This window comes from Taeniopygia guttata, chromosome 26, assembly GCF_048771995.1.
Source record: "Taeniopygia guttata chromosome 26, bTaeGut7.mat, whole genome shotgun sequence".
Taxonomy (NCBI): Eukaryota; Metazoa; Chordata; class Aves; order Passeriformes; family Estrildidae; genus Taeniopygia; species Taeniopygia guttata.
The window spans coordinates 448581-473833 of record NC_133051.1 but is presented as its reverse complement, the minus strand read 5'-3'; the positions used below and the strand labels follow the sequence as shown (position 1 = coordinate 473833).

Sequence of the window (25253 nt, the reverse complement as noted above, 5' to 3'; positions counted from 1 at the left end):
AATAAACAGGAGGACCCCAAGTCCCAAGGATAAAGGGAGGAAGCTCTGTCAAACATTTGGAGAAAAACCCATTAATAATGCACTACTGAAGTAGAGGGAATTTTATGGTTGGCTTTGAGGGAAGCAAAAACAAGTCTTTGAACTGGATTACTTCTTATTTTCATAGCACTGTAAAAATAACTCCAGCTCATATGGAAACAAGGCAGTATTATCTCCACTTCCAGGGCACTGAAGCTTGGGGAGTGTGAGCCCTTGGAAACCCGAGCAGGAAATGGGTGGCAGAGCTGGGAACCTGCTTGAGACCTACATTTCTCCAGCTTCAGCCCACTGAAAGGACCTTGTCAAAACAAAGTCCTTTTGCTTGCGTTCTCCAAAGGTGAGAATTCACACGAGGAGCCTGAGCCTCCTTTCCAGCTCCTTTCTGGTGGTGTAGGTTAAACACTCAGAAGTAGGTTACGAAGGACTCAAGTGCTGAAGAACAAATATTCCTCTGGTGACTTCTTGGTGGCCTAGTTCTGGGCCAGCAAAGTCAGAGGAGACAGAACATTTCAAATCACACCAAGCAAGTGCTGGAGGCACTTTCAGGGGAGGTCCAGGGAGATCTGCAAAGTGCAAAGTGCCCCTGGCTCTGGGAGCTGCTGGTGCTGGGCTGGTTTGCAGCTCCTGAGATGAGCCTGGCTGGGCTGGGGATCAGCAGATTGCCCCTGAACCACCCCCAGTGCCTCTTCTCCATCCCCTTCCCCCCTGAAACATGGAACTGCTGCTGCTGGCCACGGCTCAGTCCACTCCTTTAGTTCTTGATGTGTTTGGGTGAAGATCTGAGTCGAAGTTGCATTCAGTTCTCAATGGAATGAAAAGGAAAGGCCCTTCAGCTGTTAGAGGCTGTCTCTGGTCACTGGGAACAGACTGGCAGCGTTTTACAGGTGCAGAGGCTGCTGCCCTTGGAATGCCCTTTCTGTGGCTCTCAGCACTGCAGCCTGCTCTGAACAGGGCACAGAGAGGATGCATGGTCCTGTATTTAAAGGTTTTATGGGACATGAAATAATTGTACTAGTTAAAAGCTAAACTTTATAGTGTTTCTATTTTTAATTAAATATTAATTGCAGAAGTTGGCTCTGGAATTGACTTTTCAGATCATTTAATCCATATAGATGACCTTTACGTTGAATTTATTCTCTCATGCTTACACTGCCCTTCAACCCCATCTGGGCACTGACCTCATCTGCCAGGCTCTTCCACTCTTAATTAGAAAGATGCCAAGCCTATGCTCCTCTTTAATGTTTATTAATGTTCCTCTGCTGAGGATCCTGCAGGAGCTGCTGATTGCGGCCATAAACTTTCCCTGGCACTTCTTTGTGTACAAACAGCCAAGTGGTGCCTGCACAGCCTCTGGGACTCGGGTGCACCTCAAAGGGGCCAGGAAAGGGGGACCAGTTTCTCCTGAAGTTGAAAAGCAAACCCACCTCCTATGCTCCTTTAGTGGAACATAAGCATTACTTGAAAACCCTTTTTTTTTTTTTTTTTTCCCCCTCTCCTTACCATCTTAATTCAGTTCTTTTGATGCTGATAAGCAGCTTTGTGCAGCATGAAATTTCCTACCAGGATTCTGAGCTGCCTGAGAATTCAGGTACAAAACCAAACCACGGGCCAGCAAGAACATGTGTGTCTATGTGCTGGGAGCTCTGAAGGATTAGGTTCATTTGCAGAACTCTGTTTGCTGCTGTGAGATGTGATTCTGCTTCTCCTGTCAATGCACGAGTACAAGCACCAGGATGGTTAAAGACGGAAAAGTTCATTAAAATGGCAAGTTAATGACAAGTGTAAACCAGTCTGCTCTGTTTGCCTGTCTGTGGGACCCCGAGGGCAGAGACCTGACCAAAGGGGGGTTTCCTTTGCACTTTCAATTGCTTGAGTTCCTTTGGCACACCGGGCTCCTGGTTTCTACTGCTCTGCTGCTGCCGTGCACTGAATGGTGAAAGCAAAGATAAAAACCAAAAACTCCACTCCAAAGCCCCAAAGAGCTGCTTCAGTGGACAGGGAAGGACAGGAGCCCAGAAATGCTCTGGCTCCCAGCAGATCCTTTGCCACACCACGGGCCCAGAGAGCAGCACTCACTGCTGTGCCCAAAAACCGTGGTGCTCCTGATGCTGCAGTGTCTGATGTCATTGCACAGCACAGAGGAGGGAATGCAAAACAAGAGAAAACATTCAAATTATTATTCCTTCAAAATCTGCTTTGCCCTCTGGGGTGACAGTAACCACCGTCTGTGCAGTTTAGGATAACCGAGGCCTATCAGGGTGTTGCTTCACTTTGGGGATTTGACACATGGATCAAGTCCCTTAAGCCTGCTCCCGAGGATTTGGAGATTTTTGTAAAGCTCAAATGCACAAAGCAGCCTCTGAGCTGCTGGATGGATCAATGCAGCTGCATTTAACTTTTCAACCAAAATCTGCCAGGTTCCTTCTCTTGCATCCTCTCCTGGAGTTTCTATTTAATGTTTGATAATTCTGCTGCTGTGCTCACTGTTGTTTTCCAACAACAGCCCCCTGAAAGAGGGCAAAAAATCCCTGAGCAGAAAAGCCACGAGCTGTTTAAGCACATTGCCTGGACCTATCCCTTCCTCTGCCCTCCTTATAACAGCAGGATATTGTCATTCAAATCTAGACATAAACCAGCCAAGTTCTTCAGCTGGGAAGTTTGAAATGCCTGTGCTAGGGAGCACAGAAGGGCTGTGGCAGCAGCGGTTCAAAGGGACCCCCAGTTCCCCCCAGCTCCCCCAGTTCCCCCCAGTTCCCCCCAGCTCCCCCAGTCTCCCAGGTTCACAGCTCTTTGCCATTTGGCCCTGCACACCTGGTGGCCAGGGGGAGCTGGGTTTGTGCCCCCCAGCTGCTGCTTCTGGGTCAGACAAAGCCCCCAGGACTCCCTCAGCCCCTCCGGGCAGCACAGCCAGGCCAAGAGGATGTCTGTCTGTCTGTCTGTCCTGGCACAGCAGCGCACTGGGGCAGCTGCTGGGTGCCATGGATCTGCTGTGGGCTGGACACCAGCGCCTTCCCCCAGCACCTCGGGATGTTTGGATGCCCCAGGTGCACAGGAAAACGGGGAATGCCCGGGGAATGCCTGGGTGGGGAATGCTCCTGTGCTGCTCCTGGGGAATCACGCCCTGCAGAGAACACAGACCCCACATTCCCCACCAATCCTGCCAGGGATGCCTGGCACTGGGAGCCCCGGGGTGCTTTGGGCTGGTGAATCCATCCTGATCCCTCCTGGGGCTGAGCCCCCGGGTCTCTCCCCTCGGTGCCCTTGGCAGTGCCAGCCCAGCCTGGCTGCAGAGGCTGGGGATGCCGTGGTGCCCCGGGCACACAGCGGGCGAGGAGCAGCTCGGGCTGCTGCCCTGCCCTCGGTGCCCTCAGCTCTGGAAACTTCTCCTCCTCCTGAGCCAGCCCTGCACAGCTCCGGGGACGCTTCTATGAACGGACAGAAAACAAATCTGATTATTTCCCAGCCACGCGCTGCTGTCTGTAATTGCCCAGATCTGGACTTTAATTACTCAGATTGCTTCCTCAGCTGGACCAGGCAAGAACATTCACAGAAAATGCTGCATGTCCTCCCCTTATCAGAGCCAGCCCACGCCTCTGGGCCTTGGACTTGTCTCCTGAGAGATTGTAATTTGGTCCTGGATCCACACGTTGCCATTAGGTCACGCCTGATTTGTGGATTTGTGTTTGCATTCACCTGTTCTTGGACCTCGGCGTGTTTTTGGTGTGTTTTTCTGCAGGCTGGTTTTGTACAGCAGGAAAAGAGATCCTGGCAGTGAAACCTGACTGAAATCCATCTTTTCGGTTTGCACCTTTACTCAGCTCCTACACCTGTAATGATTTTCACAGGCAGATGAATTTTGAACACAGGTGCTTCAGAAGCAGCTACTCCAGACCAAGGCACACATTACACAAATCGAATTTTAAAATTAAATTTCCGATGCCTAGAGAAAGAGATTGCAGTGAGCTAAAAAAAGCCCTGAATCTGATGGTGAATATGAATATACCAGCAAGTCACACTTCAATAAACTGCAGAGCAGGACAGGCAGGCCCTGGAAGAAATGCTCAGCGGGCTCTGCTTTAACCTCTGGCTGCGGGCTGAGCTCTGCACGTGGCAGCCCCTGGAGCCCTCATCCCACTCCCTTTGGCTTCCTGGCTGGGTAATTTTCCTTCTGCAAAGCAATGCTGGGCTGCTCGACTGAGTATTTCCAACCACCTAAATCTGGGGACAATTATTTTAATAAATACGAACCGTGGGACTCCTGCCTAGGTCTGTAATAGGAATGTGATCTATAATACAGATGGCAGCAGTGCAGCTGCACTGTGTTAATTGAGTATACACCAAACATATGGCAATACACCTCCAGACCAACAGGCACAGAGCTCTCTTGGATGCAATTAGCTCCTGTGCATGCATAAAGAATCACCCCCAACTCCAAAAATGCACAAGTGCTGACCTCTGAGTGGGGGAGCTGCTGGTGCTAAACTACTGCACCTCCGTGGCAGAAGTGGTTTTCTCATCACTGAGATGCTGCTGAGGCTGGGCTGTTCAAAAGAAAGAGAAATACCCTATTTTCCTCTATTTCTGATCTCCTTTGGTGCACAGCTCCTACGTTAGAGCTCTGAGGAACCAGAGGAGTGGCTCAGGGAAAGGAAGGCAGCCCCAGAGGGAATGATCTCCCACTGCTCTGCAGTTTGTGCAGCTCTTTATGCAGGTTTAAAGCAGATGGAGAATTTCTGTGCACTGTTACTGGCTGCTGCAGGCACCCCCATTCCGGTGTGCCTTGGCACCAAGGTGCACAAGGCTCACATCAACCAAGTTCTGTCCAGTCAGAAAATAATGGAGAAAATAACAGCAGCAGGGTTATCAGTGACAGTGACAGTCCATCCCTGACTGTTGTCTGTGCAGGAGCAGCGCTGCCCACCCAGGGCCTCAGGCACAGCACAAGCAAAATACATCAGGATCAAATGGTTTTGTGCCTCATACGGCTTGAAGAGTGGGGAACTTCACTCTTGGTAGTAAATTGGTGAGGGCTGTTATTTATTGTTTGGACTGGCATTTCCAGCAGCCCTTGCTGCAGCTGGCTGCACATTTTGCCTCCAAAAAAGGCGACTTTGGGGGCAGTGGAGTTCATCTGAGTGCAGCCCCTGTGGCACTGCTCAGTGCAGACACAGAAGGAGATGCAGATGAGCTCCTGGAGATAACACCAGGTTCAGCTCTGCCTGGTTCCCCCTCCAGTGGAGATGGATATCACCTCTTAGGACAGCACTTAACACTGGTTTTTCTCATTGCCAGCCTGATGCAGCAGCCTATAATTAGTTTTCACACCTTGGCTATGTTTAACTCCCCTCTGTCTCATCTGTTAATCTGCTAACAAGCAGAAAATGTGTTTTCGACTGGGCTCCAAATGGGAGGCCAAGACCTCATAGTTCACCTTTTGAGGGAGCTGCTCGGAGGGCACAGTTCTTAAATAATTTTCAAATATCTTGTATTCATGTAGTTTTCACAGCCTGAACAAAAATGAGATTGTATATCTTAATATTAATGCAGAAAGTTGTAAATGGACTGAGAGCTAATAGCATAAAATAATCTTTAATTTCCTTTTGGTGCAGGGAAAGGATTTAATATGAGCAAGGTGCCAGTCTGACAGCCTGGAAGCACCTGCCATGAGTTGAGCAAACCGGGCAGTGTCTGTTCTATCAATGGTGTGGCAGTTTAGGTGGGGCTGTTCCAAAAGAGACCTTCAGTGGGTATTTGGGAGTGGGGAAGATGGATCTCCTTCCCACAGAATTCAGGTTAGTGCAGGAGTTACACTCTCCTAAACACAGGTCTGGGAGATGGAATTGGGCTCTAAGCCCGGGCCTAGGCTGGAATTGGGCTCTAAGCCCGGGCCTAGGCTGGAATTGGGCTCTAAACCCCGGGCTAGGCTGGAATTGGGCTCTAAGCCCGGGCCTAGGCTGGAATTGGGCTCTAAACCCCGGGCTAGGCTGGAATTGGGCTCTAAACCCGGGGCTAGGCTGGAATTGGGCTCTAAACCCGGGGCTAGGCTGGAATTGGGCTCTAAACCCCAGGCTAGTCTGGAATTGGGCTCTAAGCCCAGGCCTAGGCTGGAATTGGGCTCTAAGTGGGGCTGGCTGGAGCTGCAGGGGCTGCTCAGAGGTCTCCTCTCCTCAGGGCAGGATGTCCTGGCCCGGCCTGGCCCTGCTGGCCCCAGATTAGGGGAAGAGTCTTCTCTCATTTTCATGTTCTGCAGCTCTCCCTCGCCCAAGTCCATCGCTGGCAGCCGCCTGTGCCATTTGTCCTAAGTCTCTTTTCCAAGGAGCTGCCCCTGATTGTGGCCCTTTTCTATTTGCATTGTTAATCCTCCTGCTTCCTTCAGTGGTCTGTTCATTTACTAATCCCAGCTGCCGTGTGTGTGGATGCCCAGAGATGGAAATCTAATCCCAGTGCGGTTTTCATTCCCTGTCTAATGTACTTAGAGAGATCCACAGGATTGAAGCTTTTTTAGGGGGTTGGCAGCGGAGCAGATGCCCAAATGCCCACTGTACCTGGCCCGGGGAAGGGAATCAGACATCCATGGATTTGGCTCGGCTTTACTCAAATGCAGGCTGGTTTTATAGTTATAAATTGCACTCTTATCCTTCCTGATAATTTCACTGAGACACAAGTGGTCTGTTAAGAGGTTTGGAGCCTTTCCCAAGCAAGGAGCTGCTTTAAACAGGAGCTGGGCTGAGCCAGAGCCAGACCCCTCTGCCGAGCAGAGCAGGAGCTCGTGCTCAAGGTGCACCAGGGGAAGTCTAGATTGGATTTTAAGGAAAATTTCCTCACAGAAGGGGCTGTGAAGCATGGGCACAGTCTGCTCTGGGCAGTGGTGGGGTCACCACCCCTGGAAGTGTTCAAGAAAGGTGCGGGTGTGGCACTCGAGGACACGGTTCGGTGGTGTGTGGGCTGATGGTGGGACTGGGTGACTCAAAGGTCTTTTCCAGCCTAAACAATTCCGTGATTCTCTGACTCCCAAGAGAGGATCCAAAGCCTGGGAGACGCAGCAGCTCCTGAGGCCCTGCTGGGCACAGCTGAGAGGCTGCACAGGCAGGTCCCCGAGCAGAGCTTGGAGAGGTGGGGAGGATTGACAAGTTGAACGTCACAGGCATGTTCCCAAACGAATCTGTTGTGATAGGTATTAGTCATAAGGATAAACTGCAGGGAGATTTGCATTTTATTCTCTTTATCCTCCTTCAATCCCGAACAGCCCCTTCTGCCCACCCTAATTTGGAATATTGAAGGGGATTTGCTGCATTTTTCAGTAATTAAAGGTCCTGGAGAACAGTGAGTTCCTTTGAAGGGGATGATGTGTGTGCACGCTCAGGCCGGGGTGTGCACAGCTCCTCGTGCCCTCACACTCACAGAATCACGGACTCAGTGGGGCTGGAAAAGCCCTGTAAAACCATGAACCATGTAAACCCAGCCCTCAGCCCAGCACTGCCCTGTCCACCCCTAAACCTGTCCCCAGGGGCCAGATCCACTCGTGCTGCTGGGTGACTCCTCAGGAATCAGGCTGGTCCCTGTTCTGTGCTCATTCCCACTGGGAACCCTCACTTTGGTTCTGTGGGTTTCCTCTTCTCCCCTCTGGATTATTCTGGGGGTTCTCAGCTCCTGGCTGAGCCCCCAGCCCTACTGCAGCCCTACAGAGCTGCTCATACATCTGACACACAGCAGGACTTCCACACTAAGAGTCCGAATTTATCTGGGCTCTGTCATATGCTGGTCTCATTGTGTTTTATGACCTTTAATTAATTAAGCTTCATAAAATTCTAATCATGCTGGAATTATTAATCCTGTTTTAAATTAACTGGCCAAAGAGAGGTGAAATGTCTTAGCAGGCTGTGGGTACCTGATTTGAACCCTGACGTCCTCCAGCCTCGCTGTAACCCAGCAGGAAAATTCAGCTCCCACAGGAGTTCAGGTGAAGCTTTGGCTCTAAAGCTGCTGTGCTGAATTCTTCCTTTTGCACATGGATGTGACCCTAAGCAATGTCTTATCCCAAGGCCCAGCCACGGCTCTTGCTTTGGGAACAGTTTCAGTAGAAGCAGCAGTGAGAATTCCCTCTCCTCTCCTCCTGGCTGCCAAAAACTTTCACGACTCCTTAATTCCTTTCACACAAGTGCAGAAGGCAGTCCTATTTTATCAATCTTAGCCTGGGATTTCTTGGCTGGTAATCTTCTCTGGGAGGAAAGTTTGTAAGTGGTTATTTAAAGCTCTGCTGCACCTCCCTTGCGAGGTGTACCAAATCTCTGTCCTTCCAAGGAGGGAGGCACGATGAGAACGTGTGTCCTGTTCTGTCTCACTGAGCCTGCAGCCAGGCAGGACTGGGGGATTTCCTGGGGATGGTGGAAATGCTGCATTTCTGCCTGTGTGTGCCTTTTCACAACCTCCTAACCTTTCTGCTGCTGCACTTTGATTTGGCCGGGAAGGCACACACGGAGGCAGCAGCAGCTGTGCCCATGGGGCGGCTGGAGAAAAGCTGGGACTCAGCAGAGAGGGGATTGCACAGAATCATCTCCCTCAGAACCACAGGATGGTTTGTGTTGGAAGGGACCTGCCGCTCCTCCAGCTCCAGTCCCTGCCTGGGCAGGGATGGCATCACAGAGAGCCCCCAGCTCCCTCCCTGCTGTGCCAGGCTGGCGTGAACGCGACCCCCATGCTGGGAAGAATGAGCTCTGAACTCCAAGGATTTCAGAAGGCTGATTAATTACTTTATTATACTCTATTGTACTATAACTATGTTACACTAACAAGAACTATCACTAACTAGCTAAGCAGAAAATCCTGACTCTCTGCTGAGAGTCACACATGGATCCAACTGGTCCATGAATCCAAGCACCATCACCAGAATCCAGTCAATCACCTTGGGTAAACAATCTCCAGACCACATTCCGCATGGGACTAACACAGGAGCAGATAAGAATTGTTTTCTCTTTCTCTCTGTGCTTCTCCAGGAAGAATCCTGAGAGGGAGAATTACGTCTCTCTGCTCAGAGAATGGGGATGCCACACCAGGCACGCAGCACGAAGTGCTGACAGGATGGAGACTGACACAGCAGTCGGATGTCACCACTTCATGCAGGGATTTACTGAGAGATGTGAAATCTTTTGGGTTCTCTCCAGCTCCCCCCTTCCTCCACCCATTGTCTGTGCAATGAGAGCCACCAGTGGCTGGCAGTGCTCAAAGTTCAGGGGAGAACATCTCCAGAGCTCTGCCAAAACCAGAGCTGTCCCTGTCCTTCCTGCACTGAGCAGGATCTCCGTGCTTGGGCTGGCTCTGTGAGCAGGATCTCCGTGCTTGGGCTGGCTCTGACGCTCTCAGGGTGCACAGAGGGCTCTGGCAGAGCTCCTGTGGGGCTGTGTCACCTCGGGAAATGCTCAGGAGCTGCTGGCCCAGCATCCTTCCCTGCAGCCTGGCCTGAGTTTGGGATGGGATGGGATGGGATGGGATGGGATGGGATGGGATGGGATGGGATGGGATGGGATGGGATGGGATGGGATGGGATGGGATGGGATGGGATGGGATGGGATGGGATGGGATGGGATGGGATGGGATGGGGCAGCAGGGTGGCTCCAGGCTCTGGGAACAGCCCTGTCCATTCTGTGCTCTCTGGAGGACTGGGCAGTGTTTGCAGGCGGGGAAACTGAGGCTCAGCACGTTGGTTTCTCTCTCTTTCTCCACATCCCAGCCTGAGCTGTGGCAGAGTGAGTTTCCTGTCCACACCCCCACCAGCAGAGCAGGTACTTGAGCGCAGGGAAGATGAAACATTTCATTATTTATTTCCCTGTAGTGATCTCTGTACACTCGAGTCAGGAGATTTGATTACATTTACATTAGCATGTTAATAATTCATCACATTATCCAGACTCTCAAATCCAGATGCATGAGGTATTAGCAGTAAAAATACTCTTCATCTGTATTCATTTCTGGATGTGTTTGAAACATTTTTAATTTTCTTACTGTTTTGGGCTTACACAGTAGTCCTGTCACTGTCCCCAAGTACCTGCAGCTTGAGGAACTACAACTGGGGATGTGTTCAATGGCTTTCTAAATGAAATTTGCATTTCTAGTCTATTCAGAAGGTGTTTCTGCTGTGGCAGGGGGTGGAATGAGATGAGCTTTAAGGTCCCTTCTAACCCAAAATGTTGCATGATTCTAGATGTAGGCTTGTATATATTCATACAGACACAAATACATAGGTATATATATATATATATATATATTGCTTAGGCATCTTTAGACACAAATTTAGATTTTGTTTAGTCAGAAAGCTGCACGGAGTGGAAATGGAGGCTCTGAGCTAAATGATGTCACTGAATTTGGATCACAGTGAACACAGGGACTCGCAAAATAGGAAATTTTTGAGCAGATCTTGTAAGATCATACTGGATAACCTCAGATTTGGTTTGAAAAAGGAAGATTAACATCCTGATCACAAGGAATAATTGTTACAATATTTCACATTGCACTGAAGCTTATTGCTGAAATCCTCTGTTTGACACTGGTGAATATTCTGCTATTTTATCATTTGCTGACTTGCATAGCAAATGGAGGATCCTGTCAGGAATGAAAAGTAACAGTGCTTTTCTTTTTAAGTAAAATAATAAATATCAGTGGCTGTTTCTCTGCTACCTGGGCTGTGCTGTAATGGGGTTTTCCTGGTGCCTCTGGAGCCCCGCGGGGCAGGAGCTGGCACAGGTTGTTACCCAGCACGTCACAACCATCACTGCCCTCCCCTAAACGTTCTGACCTTCCTCTGGTGAGATTCCTCTGCTGCTCACAGAAAATGCCCCAAATCCTACAGCAAAAGAGGAAAGTGAGCTGAAGTTGGGGAAGTTGCTGACAAAGTGGGTCATTAATGATGCTGTGAGGCTTCTGTGCAGAGGGGCTTGGGACAAATTGTCACTCACAAGTTTGTAATTTCCTGGGTTTTGTCATTTTAAAGCAAATTCTAAACCTGGGCGATTTTGTTTGTGACACATTCCGTTGGGTTTAATTGCCTGCTTTTCTTTTATGAATCTGATCTGATAATGGAAGGTTTAGAGGCAAATTCATTTTGTTGCAGTAGATTTTTCTCTGTCTTTGCCCATTGTGTTTTGGATCCATCGGGAGGGGATTGCACTGAGATCACAGTGAGGGAGCTGAGGGGGGAATGCTCTGCTCTGCTCTGCCCAGGGCAGCTCCTGAGGAGGAGAAGCCCCCTGCCCTCCGCAGGGCCAGCTCAGTGCCACCCTGATATCAGCCCTGGCCCTGCTGCCAAGGGGGCACAGCAGCCCCAGAGCCCCTCTGACCTCTCTGGCACCTTCGCTGGCCCCTCCAGAGCTGAGGGCTGGCAACACCTGCAAAAAACGTCTCTAAGTTTCTCTCCCTTGACAGAATTGATTAAAAATAGTCTTTCTTTCTAAGCCATGAAAATGGGCTTTTTTTCTTTTTTTTTTTTTTTTTCTCAAATTGTCTTGATAAGGACACAGTGAGTTTGCAATGCAAAAGTTATTTGGGAAAATAAATGAGGTTGCTAATCTTTTCCTTTCTCCTTCAGCACATGTGCTCTCACATCAATGCGTAAGTAACTATTCATTTAACACCTGTTTTCTTTGAACCATTATTTTACTTTTCTCCACATGCTAATCCCCCTTGGATGGTAATGCTCATTTTTAGGAGCTGTGAGGTCTCAGAGAAATCTGCTGCTCCGAAGTGTGCTTGGGATGCTCAAGCTCCTGTTGTTGTCCTTCCCCAGCTCCTCTCCCTGTCTGCCTGTGCCTGTTTCTGCATGAGCTCTGGCAGCACCCAAACCTTTGCAGCGGTGTGCTGGTGCTGTTTGCAGGGCTGTAATTCTAATTATCTCCAGGCTATTTCCCTCCAAGTAGGTTTGTTAGCAAGTGCTCAGTCCTGCTGCAGGAAATGGCTCTCTTAATACCTGGAGTGTGTCTCAAAAATTGATCTGACATCAGATGTCTTTCAATTACAACTGTTAATCTTTATAAAAACGGTTCATTTTCATGATTAGAAAATGATAACCACAGTGCTCTGATGAGAACGGCGGTGCTCTGAAGTAGTTCAGCATCTCAGCCCTGAAGAAAGGCAGGGGGGTTCCAGCTGCCCGGGCTGTGCCAGCCTGGCGGGTGCCAGGGGATGCCCAGCAGGGAGTTTGGGCTGGAGCAGCTCTGGGGAGCTGTGCCCAGGCTGGGGCTGTGGGTGCTGGCCCTGAGCTCCAGCTCGGGCTCACCTGGGCTCACCTGGGCTCACCTGGGCTCACCTGGGCTCACCTGGGCTCACCTGGGCTCACCTGGGCTGCTGGGGTGGCTTTCCTTACCAGGGCCCCTCCAGGCAGCAGCAGCAGGAGCAGCTCTGGCTCCTGGGGGCTCCTAGGGGCTCCTGGGGGCTCCTGGGGGCTCCGGGCTCCCTCCCCTGCCCCGAACCTCCTGCAGCCCCTGCAGCCACTCTGAGCTTTTGGGTAAAGGGAGGGTGAGAGTGCCAGGAGCTCCAGGTGCTCTTCACAGAGAGCCCTGCATGCTCTGCCAGCCCCTCCTGCCCCTGTCCCCGGGAGAACAGGAATGGCACAGCTCCTTCCTTCCCACAGCTGGCGATTTTCTGTTCAGTTCCTTGCCAAGATGTGATGTTACAAACCCCACCTTCTGCTTTTTCAAGTAAATGCCATTTTTACCTCCAAGGAAAGCCATTTGAAACGCACTTAGCAACCGTCAGAGTCTATTTTTAGCTGCTATCAGGGTGTAATGTACAAAATGTAGTAATCTCATGCTTGGAGCTTTTTCCCTTCTTCCCAGAGCCCTGAATTGCTGCCATTGAGCAGGAGTGGGAGAGCTCTGCCCCTGAGCCTGGCCAGCCTCTGGCTGTGTGCCCTCAGCTCACAGTGCCCATCATCTCCCCTGGCACTTGGGCACTCCTGGGCACCCCCAGGCACGGGGACTGTGCTGAACACGGCACAGCAGAGGCAGTTTTAAATCCCTCTCTGACAACCAGCTCTGTGCTCAAGGGTGTTTGTAGGACAGGGGCGCACAGAGAGGATGGACAGGGAATGAATCAACACCTCCGTGGCTTCAGGCAGGGTGGGGCAATCCCTCCTCACCCCGAGGACCAGGAAAACTGGGCTGGAGGTGTCAACCTGGCTCCCAAAATGCACTTTCCATTGCCTGCAGGAGGGCACTGCCCTCCCTCAGCCCTGGGACCGGGCCCTTGCTCCCCAGCTCTGGGGAGCTCTGGGGGTCTTCCCTTGTCTGTCAGTGCTGGGGAAGGATGATCTGGGGGCTGCAGAAGGGGGTTGGGACCCCAACCTTCCCAAATGACCGCTGGAATTCTGTGTGGGACCGTGGCCCTGTGCTTCCTGCTCTGCTCAGCTGAATGGCAGAAGTGCTGGGGCTCCCACTGCTCCCTCCTGGAGATCGAGTGGCCTCCCGAGCCAGATCAGAAATAGATTTTAAATAATTCATTGAATAAAGTCTAGGAGTTTTGTAAATGTCTGTCTGATTCTCCCTGCTCTTTATTATTCCTGGCTTCCGTACCAGCCCATAGAGCACAGAACCTCATCCCTCTTGTCATCACGTCTGCCCTGCCTCCCTTCACTCACTCATCGTGCCTCTGCTTCCAACATCACTTTAATTTCTCCTTTTTTCCATCGAACGAGGGAATGGTCTGGCTTTGATTTCCCTCCTGGGGTGAGGGGACACAGCCATTCAGTCCCTGGGTATGGAGCCACCTCCATCAGAAGGGAGCCCAGGCAAACTGCAGGGTCCTGGCAGCCCTGCTCCCACCTGCATCCAGCAGCCAGCCCGGCCAAACTCAGCCTGGGGGCCTGGGGGTGTGCACAGCTCATCCTGGGCTCTGCAGGGAACAAAAACCTGCCTGGGCTCCGGGGTCAGGGAGAGGCAGGGGGCAGCCAGCGAGGCAGAGCTCTGAAAACACAGGGAATTGGGTAATTGTCCTGATTCCCAGCTCTGGTCACTCCTCTGACCAAAGGGGATGGGTTTGCTTCTGCTCTTCAGCTTTGGGCTGGAACAAACCAGAACATCCATTTCCTCACAAAGACACATTCTGTCTTATTTCCTGAAATTAGATCAGGAGGAATGTTATTTGATCAGGGAGAGAGGAAAGAAAGAAGGAATAACCAGGCACCTGATAAATTCCTGGTTCTCACTGAGTGGTGTGGGAGGTCTCCTGGGAAGTTGCTTGGAGAGCATCGGGCTCGTGTCCCCCTGCATGGCCAGGGGTGAACGGCTGAGCCAGAGCTCCACGTGAGCTCCTGCCTCGGGAGATGCAGAACTAGAACTTTTTCTGTATTTTTAAAAAAACTGGTACAAACTTGAAGTGATTTATTTCCATCACAGCTCTCCTGGCTGTCTCACTTGTGGGGAAGTGAGGCCGGATTTACTCCAGGCTAAGCAGGAGTGAAATGTACCTTCCTTCATCCCCAAACCTTTGTGTGAGCTCCAGCCTTCTCCCCTGGCTGAGCAGTTACTGTGGGATGCTGTGGTGAATTTGCAGGCCACCAGTTGTTACCTTTTCCCTTTAATGTGGAGATTTAACCCAAAGAGGTGCCTGCTTGATCAGCAGTGAAGTCCTGGGGTGGTTCTGCCAGAATGCTTCTTGTTTTATGGCTTCAAAGACTTGGTTTTTCTTTTGACAATTATATTCCTTTTGTAGTACAACCCCAGTGGCTCTGTGTGGATTATGGCAGTCCTGGTGGGTGTGTGTACACAGGGCAGAAAGAGCTGGAGTCAAACCCAGAGCCCTTTAAGTAACAAAACAAAAACAGAAACACAGAAGTGGAATTGCACTGGAGCTCGTTTAAACCTCCCTGAAATTTCCATTGTGCAAGCGTTTGAATGTTGTATTTACTGTGGCACATCTCATTTTCCTTTATTCCCTGGTGGATGTTTCCCTGAGAATTTGGTTCAGATGCTGAACAATAAAGCCTGTTGCAAATTGCTTTCCAACTGCTAGGTAATTACAGCAGGTTTTATGCTAAATGTAAAGAATGTACCGCTATTTTTTAATAAAGGGAACATCTTTTCTTATCTGATGCTCTACCCCAGTCTCATTTGTCTCACTTTCCAGCTGCAGGGCAGCTCCCAGTCGCTCACACCCAGCTGGAGCTGCTGGCATGGCTGCCTTTCCACATTCTTCCCCAGAACCCAGCTGGAAGTGCAGAGCCTGTGTGTATTCAGTAAGTAACTTTAAATATTTAATATGCCTACACGGAGGCCAGGGAGCACGTTTCTCTCTGCTCTTGTTAGCAGCTCAGAGTGCCAGGCTCCAGCAGGCTCCGAGGATCAGCTCCACGCTCTGTCACACTGGCAGTGTTTGCTGAGGAACGTGGCACGATCATCTCTGCTGCAGCCTGGCTGAGCAGCAGCTCCTCACCCTCCTTGGAGGGAGGTTCTCTCTGTGCCTCCCTGCACAGCCCAGCTCTGCTCTGCTGCCTCAGCTGCTCCTTGTCCTGCGCTGTCCTGGTGCCACTGCTCACAATGGGGCTGGATGGGCTGGGACCCTTCCTGTGCCAGAGCCCAGCACATCCCTCGGCTGCCCTGGCTGTCCCCAGACCCTGCCAGGGGCTCGGGGACCTTGGCACCAACTCACAAACACCTGTGGCTTCCATTGCAGCCCGTGGGAAAAGCTGCCAGCTCTGTATGAGGAATTACAGACCACAAGGGCTTGAGTGGTGTGGTAGTGGAGTTAACACAGGGTGGAAAAGCAGAATTTTGGGGTTTTTAGAATGTCTTTCAAGGGTACAAAATGGAGGAATTTGGGCATGTTCTGGCCTTCTTCTCCTTCTCTTGCCCTCCATGTCTTGTTGTGGTGGTGACACTTTTGTATTGGTTTAAGGTAGAGATTCTCTGTCTAACACAGGCGGTGGGCAGTGGCACAACAATTTGAGTCTATAGTGTGGGAGCTGCCCAGGACTCAAGGCAGACTGCCATGGCTTCTGTACCAGGCAGACCTCGGCAGCTCAGAGAGAGACTGTCACAAAGGAGAAATAAACAACCTTGAAAACTCGACTTCATGCAGTCCAGGCTCCTTTGGCTGCCGGGCTGGGGAATGAGGACTCTCACACTGCTGGGGTCTCACCAGCTGTCCCTGACATGTCTGTGCTCCGTGCCCTGGCTCTGGGGCTGGCTGGGGGCAGAGGCAGCTCCACTGGCCCAGGGGCTGCTGCAGGGCTGGGGAGCCTCCCCTGCTCCCAGCCCAGGACGGGCTCCCTCCACCCACAGGGACAGAGCCGGGGCTGGTTCCATCTGCACGTGCAGAGCTGTACCTGCAGCCCCTGTGAACTGCAGCTGAAATGTATTTTTAACACGTGTCAGTCACTAGGATCTAAAAACTGATGAGAGCCCACACATGGAACAGGTGCCTGAGCGGGGATGGGAGTGAGGTGATGAAACACTTACTGCAGAGTGGGGTTACTGCCTCTTACACCCTGAACTGATGGGAAAGATCAGCCCAACACAGGAATCCACATTTCTAACTGCATGGGAATCACAAAATCCTAATGTAAAAGTGTTTCTGTGCACTTGCTTTGACATTGGGTGTGCTCGGGGTGAGAGGCTCTGGGATGTCTCCTGAGCTGCCCAGAACTTTCTGGCGGTGTTTTTAGTCCCTGCTGCAAGCACCTTTGCAGAGCTGCCCTCAAGGAGCAGGATGTGTTTGGGATTTGTTTAAGAGCTGCTGGCTGTTCCTGGAAGGAGCCGTGTGCTGCTGGAACACGCAGCAGCAGCAGCCCTTGGTGCCAGAATCTGCAATCAGAGCCTGCGCTGGGGGAAAATTGCTCTCAGGTCTTTGTGGATATTGTAGCGAGGTTTAAAATGAATCTCTGCTGTTGCTGTTTATGACCTCCTTTATCTATTTCCCATTAACTTTTATTCGGCTGATTGATGGGAGCGCAGGAACAAAGAGGTGGCAGCAGCGCAGGGTGATCAGCACAGAGCTCCCAGCTGGGTTAATCTGCTGCCCAGACCAGCAGCACCCCTGGGTGCTGGGAGGGAGCTTCTCCCCGGGTCCCTGCGGGGTCCCTGCGGGGTCCCTGCCTGCCTCCAGAGCCCGGGGAGCTGCTGGGGCTGCTCGGCTGGGAATCCACTGGGATGGGCAGCAGAAACCCATCTGGATCCATCCTGACTTCCAACAGCACTGCCGAGTGGTTGAAATGTGCAATTCAACATATGGCTAATAAACTACTAATTAAAACAAATAGGAAACAGTCAACTAATCAAGTCTTGTTGCCATCTGGCAAAATTCCCTGGCAGGCTCAGGGAGAGGAGTCACCCAGTCCGGGTATCAGCAGGGACCAGTGACTCAGCAGGGGATTAGGGCGAAGCAGGGAATTTGGGATGATTATTCATTGGTTGTGAGCACAAAAATCCCCTCTTCTCTTTCGCTTTGGCTGCTGTGAGGCCTTTTCCCCTTCTCTCCCCATTTTCCCTCGTGCCACTGGCAGGGCAGGGCTGGCAGGTCCCAGCCCCAGTCCCCAGTGCCCAGTCGGCAGTGGGAGAAGGGTGAGGGCAGCAGAGGAAGCATTTGGCACCCTGAGATAAAGCACTTGGCAGCTGAGCTCTTCTCCCTGACTGCAGCACCCTCCAGGTGCTCCCACCTGCACCCCGGCTGCGGAGGGGACACTTTGAGCCAGGTTTTGAGACTGGGGAGTGCCCGTCCCTGAGTGCCCGAGGCCAGGCTGGGCAGGGCAGCGAGCAGCCTGGCACAGTGCAGCCGTCCCTGCCGTGGCAGGGGGCACTGGGGGGGCTCTGGGGTCCCTTCCCAGGCACTCTGTGGTCCCACAGGCCTGTGGGCACTCAGGGGTGCTCAGAGCTGGGCACCCCCGGGCAGGGGTGGCAGGGCAGGGCTGGGGCAGCTCTGTGCTGCAGCTCTGGGGGATGCTGCGTGCTGGTGGCAGCACAGCAGCTGGTGCTTTCCTGGAGCAGGGAAAAGGCCTTGGAATGATTCAGCAGGAATTAGCTCTGCTCCACACGCCCGGGGGTGCCTGAGGGAGGGAGGGAGCAGCTGCAGAGCTGGGGGGAGTCTCGGGCTCTGCCCCCCACATCTGTGCCACATCTGCCCCGAGCACTGCCAGTGAAGGCAGCTTTTGGGGTGGCACTGGAAAAATGTCACACTTCTCGTACAAAGAGCAGGATTTAGTGGCTGGGGAAGCAGAGGGGCAGCTCTGATCTCTGAGACAGGGAAGGAGCTGGGCCAGGCAGGATCAGCTTGGATGTTTCTGGAAAATTCTCCCCGCAGAGGTGCTGGCACTGCCCAGGCTCCCCAGGGAATGGGCACGGCCCCGAGGCTGCCAGAGCTCCTGGAGCTGTCCCAGGGATGCCCAGGTGGGATTTTGGGGTGTCTGATCTGCCCTGGGGGATCCCTGGGTTGGCTCCCAGCCCAGGACATTCTGGGATCCTGTCTCACACTGATGGACTGTCCTACAGGGCAGGCTGGTTAACGGGGCTGCATCTTAGCCAGCGCCAGGAATTAGGAACAAAGCAGGATGTTTGCCCTCTTTATTTAACTTACCTCAGCAGCAGGGGTGACTCCCCAGAGATGCCCTGGGCACACAGGCTCAGAGCTGGGGAGCCTCGGGCTCGCACTCACAGCCCTGCTTTGGCACTGGGGCTCCTTTCCTGCCCATTTGTACCCCAAAAACTGAATTTGGAACCATTAGCAACAGATGAGCTTTAAACTGGTGTGACAAGAGACCACAGAGACAGCAAATCCTCCCATGAGCCGGGAAAAAACTGTGTCCCCTTTCTAAGTTCGTGTGTTCCCAGGGAGGGGATCTTTTATTCCCTCATGAATAGGACTTGCTAGCTCTTAAATGGAATCATCGCTTACAAAGAAGCTGTAACTGGATTTTTTCAGACCTTTTGCCCTTGTCTTGGTTCAGCTCTAAGTCATGTTCCAGGGAATAAGAATGCAGTGTAAAACTCAGTGTTACCAGAGCACAGCCCTGAGGTGGGGGCAGGGACATTTTTTATGGGCATGTGAGGTCAAAGGGGCCCGAAACGTGGGACTGTGGGAACACTTCTGCACTGAGACCTCATTAAGGAGTTTTATTTGGCTTCGTTTTGCAGACAGCCAGTAAGAGATAAAGCCTGCTATTCTTCATAAAGTGACAGAATAATGACAAAATGTAGCAAAAGTGACTTAAGTGCCATGGGGAGCGCTGGGGTGGCTGCATGCAGGCCCTCAGTGTCCAGCCATCATCCAGGACAGCCCTGGAGCTTTCCTGCCAGCACTGCCCCAGCTCTGCTGTGCTCATGGGCAGAGCTCACACAGCTCAGCACTCACACCCCACCCTCCATCTGCCCAGTGGGGCCCTTCACTCCTAAAGCCTCTCCTGCGCCCTTGAAGCAGAGAATGTCTCTTGGGAACGATGGAAAACATCCCTAGAAACCTTGTATGGACAAAAGGAGTCACCCAAAGATTAAAGCTGGCAAAAGGGGGGGCTGAGCTGGCTAGAAAACACGACTGATTTCCAAAAGCAAGCGGAGGAACCATGAGCTCATTCTGGGCACGACAGAGCTGCAGTACGTGGGTGTTTGGCTCTTGCTGCCAGCCCCAGGGTGATCACAATTTCCCTTCTGGCCCTAAAAGTTGTTAATGAATTCCTGATCCCCCACGGCCACCTTCTGTTATTCACCAGTGCATTCTGCCTTCCTCTCCCACGGGGCATTGGGTGCCCAGGCTCTGGCCAGACATCCCAAAGGAATGAATTCCTCTTAGACCCAGCGACAAACAGCAGTGCTGGGAGGGATGGCTTGGGAGGGAAGGGACACCTCCCCATGGATTGGGTTCAGGTTTAGAGGAAAACTGTGCAATCATATGGACACAGACAGAGATAAATATCACACACCATTTCCTCCAATGGATGAGGCCAGGGAAGGGTAATTTAGTTACGTTAAATAAGTCTTATTCCCCAGGAATGGATTTTCTGTGGCTGGACCTTGAGCTTTCACTGGCATCCAAAACTTCTCTGCTGTCTCTTCTCCCAAGCTCAACCAGAAGCCAAATGCTTAAATCTGCACCATATGGTCCCTTTTAGATTTGACTTCTGGACAGAAGTCAGGTCCCCAGCACTTCCCTCCTAAGTGGACCAGACAAGCATGGAGATGGCAGGATGCTGTGGAGCAGGGCTGTGCTCCCAGAGGAGCTGCAGGAGATTTAATTTTCTTCCCAAGGGTGTCCTGGCCCTCAGAGGGATCAGACAGCTCATTTTTCACTTAGAGCAGGGCTAGACCAGACCTGCCAGCTGGACTGTGGGGTGCGGAGCACCGAGGAGCTCCTTGCATGCACAGGAATTTCTCCTCCGTCACTGAAAAGGGCTGATCAGTGCCCAGAGGGGCTGTGCCCACACCCCTGGCAGTGCCCCTGGGCTCGGGGCAGCCTGGCACAGTGTCCCTGCTGGTGTCCCAGCCAGCACAGCCCTGGGTGAGCAGGATCTGCCTCTCTGCTGCCAAGCTGCTGTGGAAGGAGCTGGGGAAGGGGCAGGGGCTCTGCCAGCATCAGCCTTCTGCAGCTCTGCCACATGGAACACTAATCTGGGACTGAAACCGGCCTGGGGAAGGGGCAGACGTGGCCATGGGGCTCCAGCCTGCTCTGTGCTCCTTTGCAAGCCCCGCCAGGCTCGGAGGGAAGGTTTGAAGAATGACAATGAGGTCATTTTCACAGATATTACAGACTGCTCTTCAATGTTTGATGAGCAGCACGGGCCTCTTGGTGGAAAATGGCTCCAGAGTTTTATGGGGGCTTTCGTTTGCTTTGACTTGTATTTCCTGCAGACTCATCAGGTGCCTGCAGAGCTGGTTCTGCTGGAGCCTGCCCAGAGCAGCTGAGGGGCACGAGCATCCCTGCCCCGCTGAGCTGGGGCAGCTCCCATGGGTGCTGCAAGGGCTCAGCAGAGGGACCAGCTGCCTTTGGCATCTCCAGGGCAGAGCTCACCTCCTGCCTTCTCCAGTCAGTAAAAGTACCCTCGGAGCTCTCCCTGGAGCTGCTCCTCTCCAGGCGAGCCCCCAGCCCGGCCTGCAGGGCCCTGGCAGCAGAAATCTCTCTCTGTTCTCCCGCAGGACCAGCTCTGCCCCTGCCCTGTGCAGCTCTCCAGGTTTCTTTCACTCCTCCTGGGTTTGATTCTGCTTGGCAAACACTGCTTCCCTGCTTCCCCAGCAAGTGCCACTCACTGAACAGTGTCACCCTGGTCCCTGCTGGGCTCCCTGGCCATTAGTGAGGTGCACAACCCACAGCCGAACTGGGGGTGACACAAATCCCTGCAGCAGAGCCACGTGGGGACCAAAGCAGGGCGTCCCTGCACGCTGGGGCTGTGCCGGGTCTCAGACCCCTCCTCATCCCCCCGGGATGCCCAGAGCCACCAGGGCTGACCCTCCTGGGCATCCTCCCACCCCTGCCCGGCCCTCGGGTGCTGTCCCACAGGAGCCACAGGATTGAGATCTGCAGCGCTGCAGCTGGGCTTGGTATTTGCTCTTAAATTATTGTGTTTCCCTGTGTACTCTTTAGTGAAGGTATTTGCTTCTCTCTGGAAAGGCACAGTATCCTTTTGGCATTTCAGAAAAGGTGGGCAGGATGAATTATTCATTTTAAAAGTGTGTGACATTATGATGGAGCTTCAGCAAAGTACATTTAAACATTACAAAATAGGATGAATCAGTTTAAACTCATCATATATCAGATAAAATGACTGATACAAAGGCTAAAAAGGAAAAAAAAAAGCTCTTCTCAAACCATTTCTAAATTAGACTCCAAAACCACACCAAATATAAAAGGGGGTTTATTTTCAGATCTTTTAATGCCAAGAGGCTTAGGGAAAATTGATGAAAATACAGGGTTAAACCCCTCTTTGCTGAAAAAGTGATGTAAGTCTCAGAGCTGTGCCCAGGTACATCCCTGGAGGCAGGACAGGAACGGGTGGGGACAGCCCAGGGAGACTGGTGCATCACTGGGGACCCGAGAGCACAAATTCCTCGGGAGAACTTGTGCAAAGAAGGGAAGAAAAGGCTCTGGTCAGAGCCTGAGGGTGAAGTGGTGACAGGCAGCAGAAAGGATCTCATGGAGGTGCCCCAGGAGCCTCCAGTCTGCTCAGGCTCCTTTGCTCTGAAGTGGTTTGTTTTGCTCTGGAAACACAAATATGTGTTCTATGTCCCCCTGCAAAAGCCTCTTTCATGTGCATCAGATATGAAGCATCCTTTCCCCTGCAAAGTGGATCTCTTCAAGTACAAAGCACTGGGAATAGGATGTTTAGACTCAGAGTTTAAACAGCCCTCATTATTTTAATGAAAACCGCATCTTTAAAAGTCGAATTCTGGGGGAAAATCCTCTCTAAGCAGTCATTTGAGCAGAGCTGTTGCTTATCTTTATGCATTAAAGATTGCTCTGTCGGTGATCATCTCGTGCCTCCTGCCAGGGCACCAGGATGATGCCCTGGGGCTGTTGTTCTGCTGCTCCCATCGGACCGAGCACAGCAGGAATTCCCTGTGGAGGCCCTGGCTGGTGGGGTGGTCTGTATCCCAATTCCTGCCCTTCCTGCCCCTTTCTGTGCTTTGGTTTCCCGCGATGCTGAAATCTCCAGGCTCTCGGGAAGCTGCTCCACATCTCTGCTCCCTGTCCGTGCCAGGAGAGGAGCACCCTGCTGCCCTCCCCAGCACCTCCCTTCCTTCCTCTCTGCCACTTTAGCCCGTCCAAACATTTATTTCATGCCCACTCGTTTTACTCTTCCAACAGACCAGACCTTTCTGGCTTCAGACTGACCTTCAGATGCTTTTCCCTGCAACAGTTCCTGCAGGAATAGCACAGATGCTGTACAAGCTCTCAAACATGTGCTTTTGGTTTCCCAGACAATTAATGATGCTGTTCTGCTTTACCAGAATCCCTGGGAAAACTCCCTTAAAGCTTGTAAATCCAAGATCTGACTGCTTGTGATGGTGAGGACGGGGAATGTAAACACAGGCACCCTCGTGAGCAGCCGCTCCGAAAATCCGCCCATCCCGTCCCTGCCAGGGAAAACGGGAATTGCTCCAAAAAAGAGACCCCGAGCACGTGGAAAACCAGCCAGCAGGGCCGTTTCTCTAAAGTCAAAAGAGTGTTAACCCTTTGTAAATTCCCGTTGGCTTTGACAACAGCTCCTGGTTTCGGTAGAACGTTGGTTGTTCCAGAAGGGCGGTGGAGCTCTTGCTGCCAGGGCGGTGTTGGCACTGACTCCCCAGGTGTGTCCTGGGGATGCTTCCTTGCATCTCTTTGCTGAATTTGTGGCTGGGATTGGAAGCCTCCCAGCCCCTCCCTCTCGTGTCTTTGAGCCCAACGGGAAGGACACGTTCCTCCTCCACTGCCCTTTCCCACTCACTCCAGATGCGCTTCCTGAGCAGCCCTGCGGCCCAGGCAGCTCCGGAGCCAGGTAATTGCCTTCTGCCAGGCTAAATTTCCCTGCAATTCCAATTGGATGCAGTGTTACTCATTAGGTGAGGTCCTGATCGCCTGTGCTGCGTTGCTGTGCAACAACTGCTTCAATTAATCCCCAGGGTCAGGAGGCTCAGACACTCCTCCTGCGTATTTGTAATTTGTAAAGCTGTAATGGGTCTTTTTCAAGGAATATTACTTAATATTTAATAACAGTAATACTAATGGACTGTGCATTTGCTCCAATTAAACACTTGGAAGGGTGGATTGTGTAAACTCTGCCTTCAGCTGCTGGAGTGTGGCACTTTCTCAGAGACTTTGTACTTGAGGACGTGAGCAGAAAAGTAGGGTAATACAATTCCCAAGCAATTACACATTGCATCCACATACTGTAGCTGCTGAAAGCATTTATCATAATTAATGGAACCACACTGATTATCAAAGGGTGTTTGGATAATGATTGATTTGTCACTTGTAAAGCTGTGCAGGACATCAGAGCACAAATTACACTGATTTACTGGGAGAGTTATAAGCTTTCAAGTGCAGCCATTCCTTCGGGGGGAATCTGGGGCTCTGCTGCTCATTCCTTGCTCTCTGGGTCCCTGAGAACCATTTCGATGTGATAAAATGGAATTAGGAGAATTACTGCTCAGAGGAGGCTTGAATGAAGGGACAGAGCTGCCAGGGCTGCTCCAGTCCCACAGGGGAACAAAGCTTTGCTCTCCTCTCGCCGAGGGAGGAGAAACTGCAAACCGCCCTTGGCTGCAGCGAGCCCCGCAAGGCTTTGGGGCAGTTTTCCACCTTCACCTCCCATTGTTGCTGTCCTGTTTCTAGCTGAATTTCAGGCTCTCCCAGGGCGGTTCGTGCAGCCATCGCCGTCTCCCTGGCAGAGGAAGGATGGCTTTACACGGCGTTGCCATGGGAACACCTGCTGGCTCCGGGATGGAGATGGGTGAGAGGGAAAGGCTCGGGAGATGGAGAGCCAGAGCGCAGGAGCCCCAGCAGGCTCCCTCCTCCGCAGGGATCCCAGATTTTTGTGCATTTATTTGCACAGGGCAGAACTTTGTGGCAGAACCAGGGAGTGGGTGCACTGCAGTAAGGGAGAAAAGGACAAATGTTATCCCTGGTCATTTCCTGGCCTCCTCCAAAGTCACTGCCTGATTTTTCTCATGGAAATCTGCTCCCAGCCCACTCGACCCCTTCCCCTTTCCTCGGGCACTGATGCTCTGTGCAGCCCGAGCAGGGCTCATTCTGTGTGAGCTGTCTTGGCCACATGGGATGTCCAGAGGGGCCAGAGCCACCAGCAGCGATTTCCCAGGGGCTTCTCTGCTCCCAGCCCAGTGCTAGGAGGTGTTTTTGGGGGGACAATTCACATCAGTTATCAGTGACTGCACAGGAGGGATATTTTTAATTTTCAGCATGCACACTTTACATTGCTGACCCCAAAAGCAATGCTCAGCTCCTCCAGCTGACAGCCTGATCCAGGCTTCCTCGAGTCCACAGGACTCTGTTTTCCCAGTGAGCTTTGGCTCCAGCTTTGCCATAAAAGCTTTGGATCAAAGCACTCATTGTGCAGAGAGTCAGACAGGTATAAAGAGCATCTGTTGTGTTGAGTCATTTGAGTTTGTGCCATGCCTCAGACCACTTGTGGATAAGCTCTCAGCTTTCTGCTGTGTACACACCACTTTAAACCAAGCTTAATGTCTGCCTCTAATTTTGAGCAGAGGGAAAAATGTTACCTGGGTTTGTGCTTCAGCACCAGGGGCTTCACAAAG

The 25253-nt window shown here is 51.9% G+C and overlaps 1 protein-coding gene and 1 long non-coding RNA gene across 6 annotated transcripts in view; both read right to left on the bottom strand.

The window, feature by feature from the left end:
* KCND3 (potassium voltage-gated channel subfamily D member 3) overlaps positions 1–25253 on the bottom strand; it is a 90065-nt gene that overhangs the window by 31564 nt on the left and 33248 nt on the right. The gene's annotated exons all lie outside the window — the stretch shown is intronic.
* Positions 1530–23912, bottom strand: LOC140680690 (uncharacterized). Its single transcript, XR_012052060.1, has 2 exons — positions 12365–23912; positions 1530–12334 (listed from the first exon to the last, which is right to left on the bottom strand). It is a non-coding gene; the product is annotated as an uncharacterized lncRNA (long non-coding RNA).